Raw genomic sequence first — 8,115 nt, 5'->3', positions numbered from 1 at the left:
ACCACCTCCAGCATATGGGACTGGCGCCCCATCCCTTTGAGCCACAGGCACCGCCCCAGCACCTGGCTATTTTTTAAGGGGAGGAGGTCTCACTGTTGCTCAGGCTGGTCTGAAATTCATGAGTTCAAGTAATCCACCGGCCTTGGCCTCCCAAAGTGCTTGGATTATGGGCATGAGCCACCGTGCCCCACTAAGATAGCCAGTTTTTTAGAGAAGAATGTTTCAGCTCGGTGACTGTAGCTCAGAGGGTAGGGCGCCAGCCACATACACCAGAGCTGGTAGATTTGAATCCAGCCCGGACTTGCCAAACAACAATTACAACTACAACCAAAAAACTGCTGGGTGTTGTGGCGGGTGCCTGTAGTCCCAGCTACTTGGGAAGCTGAGGCAAGAGAATCTCTTAAGTCCAAGAGTTTGGGGTTGCTGTGAGCTATGACACCATGGCACTCTACCCAGGGTGACAGCTTGAGACTCTGTCCCAAAAAGAAAAAAATTAAAAACTAATGTTTCTTTTGAGTTTTGGAATTGACAGATGTACCATCTACCTCATTATGCCCTTTTAGAGCTGTTGAGTCTTCACCGGGAGAGAAGACAATTTGCTAAATGAGGGTGTGACCCCCTCCTTCTAAAGTTCTTTTTCTTCCAAAGATGAGAAGAGGTATCAAGACTTTGACATTTTTGCTCAAATGATTTTGCTTGGGTTCATAATCCTTAATTGGAAGCTCCTTTTCACATCGTATGCATTTTTTTTTTTTTTTTTTTTTTGAGACAGAGTCTCAAGCTGTTGCCCTGGTTAGAGTGCTGTAGCCTCACAGCTCACAGCAACCTCAAACTCTTGGATTAAGCGATTCTCTTGCCCCAGCCTCCCAAGTAGCTGGGACTACAGGCGCCTACCACAAGAACCAGCTATTTTTTTTGTTGCAGTTGTCGTTGTTTAGCTGGCCTGGGCCAGGTTCAAACCTACCAGCCTCAGTGTAGGTGGTCAGCACCCTACCCACTGAGCTACAGGCACTGCCCCACAGTATGCAATTTGAAAGATAAATAAATTAACAAAAATTTGGTATGAGTGGTGGGATCAAAAAGAAAGATAAAAAATGGTTTGGCGCCTGTAGCTCAAGCAGCTAAAGCGCCATCCACATACATCAGAGCTGGCGGGTTTGAATCCAGCCCGGGCCGGCCAAACAACGACAACTATAACCAAAAAATACTTGGGCGTTGTGGCGGGCTTCTGTAGTCCCAGCTACTTGGGAGGCTGAGGCAAGAGGATCACTTAAGCCCAAGAGTTTGAAGTTGCTGTGAGCAGTGACACTATAGCACTCTACCCAGGGTGACAGCTTGAGACTCTGTCTCAAAAAAAATATATATGTATATATAAAAAATAAGTTACCCAGCTCAGCGCCTGTGGCTCAAGCGGCTAAAGCGCCAACCACATACACCTGAGCTGGCAGGTTCAAATCCAGCCTGGGCCCGCCAAACAACAATGAGGGCTGCAACCAAAAAAATAGTCGGGCGTTGTGGCAGGCGCCTATAATCCCAGCTACTTGGGAGGTGAGGCAGGAGAATTGCGTTAGCCCAGCAGTTGGAGGTTGCTGTGAGCTGTGACGCTATAGCACTCTACAGAGGGTGATAAAGTGAGACTCTGTCTCAAAAAAAAAGTCAACGCTTGTTAATTCTGGATGGTAGCTATATTGCTCTTTGCTTTTTTTTTTTTTTTGCAACTTTCACATTTCTTCAAAGAAAAAAAGTATTTCTTTTTTCCTAGCCCCACAACATTTCCACCTGTTTCATTAATAAAAATTTGTCAGTCTGTCTCCTACCAGTTCCTGACCCACGTGTCTATCTCCCCTACCTGGACCATGAGTTTCCAGAGGCCTGGCTTGTTAGTTTTGTGCCACGTGGTGCCCGGGTGAGCTATGATATATTGATCTATTCAGTAAGTAGTGGTTGGGCACCTCTGTGCCAGGGCTAGAATGAGACTGGACACGACTTTGGCCTCTTGAAACTCAGGGGTAGTGAGGGATCCACTGCCTAACAGCAACGGGAGTTGGCAGGAAGACGATGGAGGCTGGAGAAAGACTCCAGAGACCTGGAGAAGTGCAGTTAGGCAAATTATGGGGGAGGAGAACGAGTATTTCCGATCAAGGGGATAGCTTTTGTGCAAAAGTTTCCAGGAAACAGACGGCATGGAGGATTGAAGGAAGTAAAAGAAGTTCAGAGTGGTGGAGCCTCTATAGAGAAGAAATGGGCCTGTGGGTGGAGATACTGGGTTTGGTAACACACCTTCATCGTCAGGAGTATAGACTCAGGGACTAACTATTACTAAACGGGTGCATGGCTTAACCTTGCTTTAAGTCTCTGTTTTCCCCATCTACTAAATGAGGATAAATACAGTATCCTTTAAGACCACTTTAAGTTGTCGCGAAGACTGAAGGTGGTAAATAAACATAAAATGCTTGGCATTTGGTCAGGGTTCAATAAACGGCAGTTACTCTATTTGAAGGCGAGATTAGACCATTTAGGCAGCAGTAGGGAACCACCCGAGTGGCGCCCGCGGGGACTCAGCACCTGTTGCGGTCCTTTAGAATCCTCGTCCCTCCCGTGTTTGCACTGTTTCAAGGATTATTTCAACATCTTCAAAAGTGTGAATTAAAAAGTGCAAGAGAGGGCGGCGCCTGTGGCTCAGTCGGTAAGGCGCCGGCCCCATATACCGAGGGTGGTGGGTTCAAACCCGGCCCCGGCAACCAAAAAAAAAAAATAGCCGGGCCTTGTGGCAGGCGCCTGTAGTCCCAGCTACTCGGGAGGCTGAAGCAAGAGAATCGCTTAAGCCCAGGAGTTGGAGGTTGCTGTGAGCTGTGTGAGGCCATGGTACTCTACCGAGGGCCATAAAGTGAGACTCTGTCTCTACAAAAAAAAAGTGCAAGAGGAAAAAGGAGACAAATTCCTTAGACAAGTCTTACCCACGCGAGCCTCCACCCTCACCACGCCAGCACGCACCTGCGCAGTTGACTCCACATGAGGCGCCACTTTCCTAGTGTGCAACTCCTCGGCTGGCCCGGCCCCGCTTGAGTTGCAGCCAATCAGACGGCGCGAGGCCGGCAGTGGGTGTGGCTGCACGCGGAGCGGAGCGGAGCCGCACACCAGAAAGCACCTAGCTACTCTGTCAGTGCCTGGGTAACTGCTGACCAGGTCCCTTGACTAACAACCCTCTCAAGAAGAGAGAAGAGTTGGGGGGGCGGTCATCAAATATTCAGAGTCAGCGGGGTGAAGAGCACCTAGGCAGTTCTGTGCAGCAACAGCAGAGAGAATCATTCATCGGCTCTTGAAGTGTTCACCGAGCTCTGTATACACCAATATTCCAAGTGTATACGGAGGAGCCAGGAGGGACCTGAGCGAATAACAAAGTCTTTGACCTCCAGTAACTTAAAGTGATTCGGACAGGTGCTGGGAAGTGCTATAAAATACAGAGGGCGCCCCCCCCAAAAAAAGAATACATATTTTAGATAAGGAAAAAAACTGTATTTTTAAAATTAAAAAATTTTTTTCATTAACACTTCATTTATTTATGTAGGTAGCACCTAAAGTACATAATGCATTTAGGGTTACATTTTCCACAAAACCCATCAAATAACAGTCCACTCCCTGCCTCAACACCTGTACCCTCTCCACCAAAACCAAACACACGCGCTGTAAACTCTCCTGCAAACGTCACCTCAGGACCATGGACTATACTGGTTTCTGGCTTCCAGCCTGTGGCTTCGCTACGTGGACTGTCTAGATTAAAACTGCGGCATTTTCAGTCACTTCTAAGAAGACAAGGGAAAAGCAAGGTGAACGACGGATCCTCCGGTAAAAAGGAAGAAAAAAGTCACCAAGGGAGCATGCGGGGAAGAGGTGAAGGCAGTGAGATCCCACCCAGCGCTCACAGGGGCAGGAGAGGAAGCCTGCAAGTGGGATAATCCCGGAAGCGGGACAGAATCTACCCAGAATAAAGTGATTATTTTTAAGGAGGCGACGTTTGTGAGCTGAAATACTTGGTTCAGCCTTCTTGCTCAAGGTAGGATTACTTTCACATGTTGTGTGAGCAGCAGCCTGGGGCTCCCTAGGGTTACCCTCACCTACCGAAGCTACGCGGTTTTGCTCAGCGAAGAATTTTTTTTTTTTTTTTTTGTAGAGACAGAGTCTCACTTCATGGCCCTCGGTAGAGTGCCGTGGCCTCACACAGCTCACAGCAATCTCCAACTCCTGGGCTTAAGCGATTCTCTTGCCTCAGCCTCCCCCTCGGTATATGGGGCCGGCGCCTTACCGACTGAGCCACAGGCGCCGCCCTCAGCGAAGAATTTTTTGCTAAAAAGAACAATTGTGGGGCGGCGCCTGTGGCTCAGTCGGTTAGGCGCCAGCCCCATATACCGAGGGTGGCGGGTTCAAACCCGGCCCCGGCTGAACTGCAATCAAAAAATAGCTGGGCGTTGTGGCGGGCGCCTGTAGTCCCAGCTACACGGGAGGCTGAGGCAAGAGAATCGCTTGAGCCCAAGAGTTGGAGGTTGCTGTGAGCTGTGTGATGCCAGGGCACTCTACCGAGGGCCATAAAGTGAGACACTGTCTCTACAAAAAAAAAAAAAAAAAAAAAAAGAACAATTGTGAGTCAAGAAAAAATTATGAAGCTTAGCAAAAACTAAACAATATTTGAAGTTAAATTTGGATTACCTGGAGAGGATTAAAACTAAAACAATAAATATAAGAAATGATTTCACATCTGAAGCAATTCCTGGCAGTTTGCCCTGCGGAGGCTGGAAGCGCCCCGACGGCTCAACGCAACCGCATCGCCCTAAGTACATTCCCAGCGCAAAACACCACTGCCAGCAGGAAAGAAGTCAGCGCAAGCATCACTCTGTTACCTGCCGGGCCCTTACTGTACTTCTAAAGCTAAACCTGTCACAGCAGGGTGCTGGTGACAGCTCAGGAGGAAAACACAGGCGGCGTTAGCGCTAGCAGAACATGGTTAGGAAGTCGAGGCTGCGTCCCAACGTCCCAAACTTCCATCGCCGCCGCCCATCTCATCAACTCCATCTCCTGACGTCCCGCCCTGACCAGTGTGTAGCATGTGCCCCAAATCCTATGAATCCTGATTAAAGAGTGTGGCCTTGTAAATGCTGTTACCTAGGGGTGCGCACAGCCACGCGGGGCTGAGTGCCGCGTGCGCGTGCCGGCCAGTGCAGCTAGCGGTTGCCCTTGGCCGACTTCTTCGTCACCTCTTTCTGCTTCTGCTTCTTCCTCTTGCTACCTTCCTTGACCCCTGCTGCAGACGCGGTGGCCTCCCAGGGCCCAGGGGTGTGCTGGCGCCCCTGCTTGCGGTCCTCGGAAGCGTGGCGGGGTGCGTTTTGCACGCAGGCCGGTTTCGTCGACTTCAGCGAGCGGGTGCTGGTGGGCTGCGCCGGCAGGGCGCTCTGTCCTCTCCGCATGAGCTCCTCCGCCAGGGCGTTCTCATCTGCCACACCGTTTATTGTCAGGGACTTGAGCTGCCCGTCTTTCTCAACTTCCACTCTTTCCTGACCATTCTCCACGATTCTCTTTGTAGTGATCTTTCTGCCATTAACTATTTTTGTAGAAGTCGACATAGACTTGAAGTTGCCCATCCCACTACCACCAAATGATGCGGAAGAGAATGAAGTGAGACCCCCGTGATCTAGAGACCCGAATGAAGAAAATCCTGCAGGAAATCCCACAGAAAATCCTGTATTAAAAGACAATCCATAGCCGGGCATTGTGGCGGGCGCCTGTAGTCCCAGCTGCTCGGGAGGCTGAGGCAAGAGAATCGCTTAAGCCCAGGAGTTGGAGATTGCTGTGAGCTGTGTGAGGCCACGGCACTCTACCGAGGGCCATAAAGTGAGACTCTGTCTCTACAAAAAAAAAAAAAAAAAAAAAAAAAAGAAAATCCAGGCGGTGCCTGTGGCTCAAAGGAGTAGGGCGCCGGCCCCATATGCCAGAGGTAGTGGGTTCAAACCCAGCCCCGGCCAAAAACTGCAAAAAAAAAAGGAAGGAAGAAGAAGAAAGAAGAAAGAAGAAGAAGAAGAAAATACACTTCCAAAAGGTGGAAATCCATTGAAGCCAGAGAAAAACGACCCTCTTCCTCGGTTTCTGCTTCCTTGGAGACCCCTCTGATTCTCAATAAAGTCCTCTAATTGGTCTTCAGATAAGTCAAATATAAAGGGGTCCCTTCCACCAAAAATTCCCTGAAGACATCCTCGGTCTTACGGAATGTGAAGCCATAATCAAATGGATTGTCAAAATGACTTCCACCTCCTCCACCATTTAATCCTTCTTTTCCGTATTTGTCATAGATGTCCCGCTTTTTAGGATCTGACAACACCTCATACACCTCAGCTACTTGTTTGAATTTTCTCTGCTTCTTCATTCTCAGGGTTTTTATCTGGGTGCCACTTTAGTGCCAGTTTTCTGTACGCCTTTTTATTATCCTCGGCTGAAGCATGTCTCTGCACGCCTAGAACTTCATAGAAATCCACCATGTTTTTTTTTTTTTTTTTTTTTGTAGAGACAGAGTCTCACTTTATGGCCCTCGGTAGAGTGCCGTGGCCTCACACAGCTCACAGCAACCTCCAACTCCTGGGCTTAAGCGATTCTCTTGCCTCAGCCTCCCGAGTAGCTGGGACTACAGGCGCCTGCCACAACGCTCAACTATTTTTTGGTTGCAGTTTGGCCGGGGCCGGGTTTGAACCCGCCACCCTCAGTATATGGGGCCGGCGCCTTACCGACTGAGCCACAGGCGCCGCCCGAAATCCACCATGTTTTAAATAATTGTTGGAACAGGTCCGAGGACGCGGACGATTCACGGCCAGAAGGAGGGAGGGGGCGGCGGCCCGGGGCCCCTGGCGGCTCCAGCACAGCTGCGCTGGTGGTGGCGGATGGTCCTCGCGCTTTCCTTTCTCTCTAAAATTAAATTTGTAATATTCAAGTCACGTTTGACTTTTGCCAATCACAAGTGCTCAATGCGACTTGTATTCATCTTTTGTTATCTGCATATATTATTACAATTTGTTTTTTTTTTTAAACAGAGCCTCAATATGTCACCCTGGGTACGTGGCATCACAGCTCACAGCAACCTCCAACTCCTGGGCTTAAGCGATTCTCTTGCCTCAGCCTCCCAAGTAGCTGGGACTACAGGCGCCCCCCAGAACACCCGGCTATTTTTTGGTTGCTGCCATGGTTGTTTGGCGGCCCAGGGCTGGATTCGAACCCACCCAGCTCAGGTGTATGTGACTGGCGCCTTAGCTGCTTGAGCCACAGGCGCCAAGCCTATTATTACAATTTTAATAGTATTTTACTTGCTTAAAATGCGTATACCTCTTTTTGGTACCATCTGTATTTTATAGCACAGCAGGGCGATGGGAAGGATACACTTCCGAGTGGAGTGATCAGGTTTAAGACCTGAATAAAATGATTGAAGGAACCATGTAGAAATGAGAGGGAAAGAGATTCCCAGTACAGGGGATAGCAAGTAACATATCATAAGATGGAAGCATGTCTGGTCTGTTCAAGGAACAGTCAAGGGTCCATGTGAGAGGTTTTTTTTTTTTTGTAGACACAGGGTCTCACTTTATTGCCCTCGGTAGAGTGCCGTGGCCTCACACAGCTCACAGCAACCTCCAACTCCTGGGCTTGATTCTCTTGCCTCAGCCTCCCGAGTAGCTGGGACTACAGCGCCCTCCACAACACCCGGCTATTTTTTGGTTGCAGTTAGGCCAGGGCCGGGTTTGAACCCGCCACCCTCGGTATATGGGGCCAGTGCCCTACCAACTGAGCCACAGGCGCCACCCCCATGTGAGAGTTTTATTCTCATTGCTTGAACCTTTCATGAAATGCACAGTGAACCTATGAGCTGTCAGTAAGGAGGGAGGAGACACTGGGGGTCTGAAAAAGATGTCACAAAAGACACTTATCACCCTGGTAGGTGAAGAACTAGGAATTTCCTAGAATGCTTTTTTTTTTCTTGAGACAGAGTCTCACTATGTTGCTCCCAGTAGAGGACTGCGAAATCACAGCTCACAGCAACCTCTAACTCTTGGGCTTAGGCAATCCTCTTGCCTCAGTCTCCCGAGT

The 8,115-nt window shown here is 49.2% G+C and overlaps 1 pseudogene; it reads right to left on the bottom strand.

The window, feature by feature from the left end:
• Positions 1–5,216: 5,216 nt before the first annotated feature.
• Positions 5,217–6,524, bottom strand: LOC128584468 (dnaJ homolog subfamily B member 6-like; annotated as a pseudogene).
• Positions 6,525–8,115: the final 1,591 nt, after the last annotated feature.

This window comes from Nycticebus coucang, chromosome 4 (assembly GCF_027406575.1).
Source record: "Nycticebus coucang isolate mNycCou1 chromosome 4, mNycCou1.pri, whole genome shotgun sequence".
Lineage (NCBI taxonomy): Eukaryota > Metazoa > Chordata > Mammalia > Primates > Lorisidae > Nycticebus > Nycticebus coucang.
This window is presented reverse-complemented; position numbering and strand designations above follow the sequence as displayed.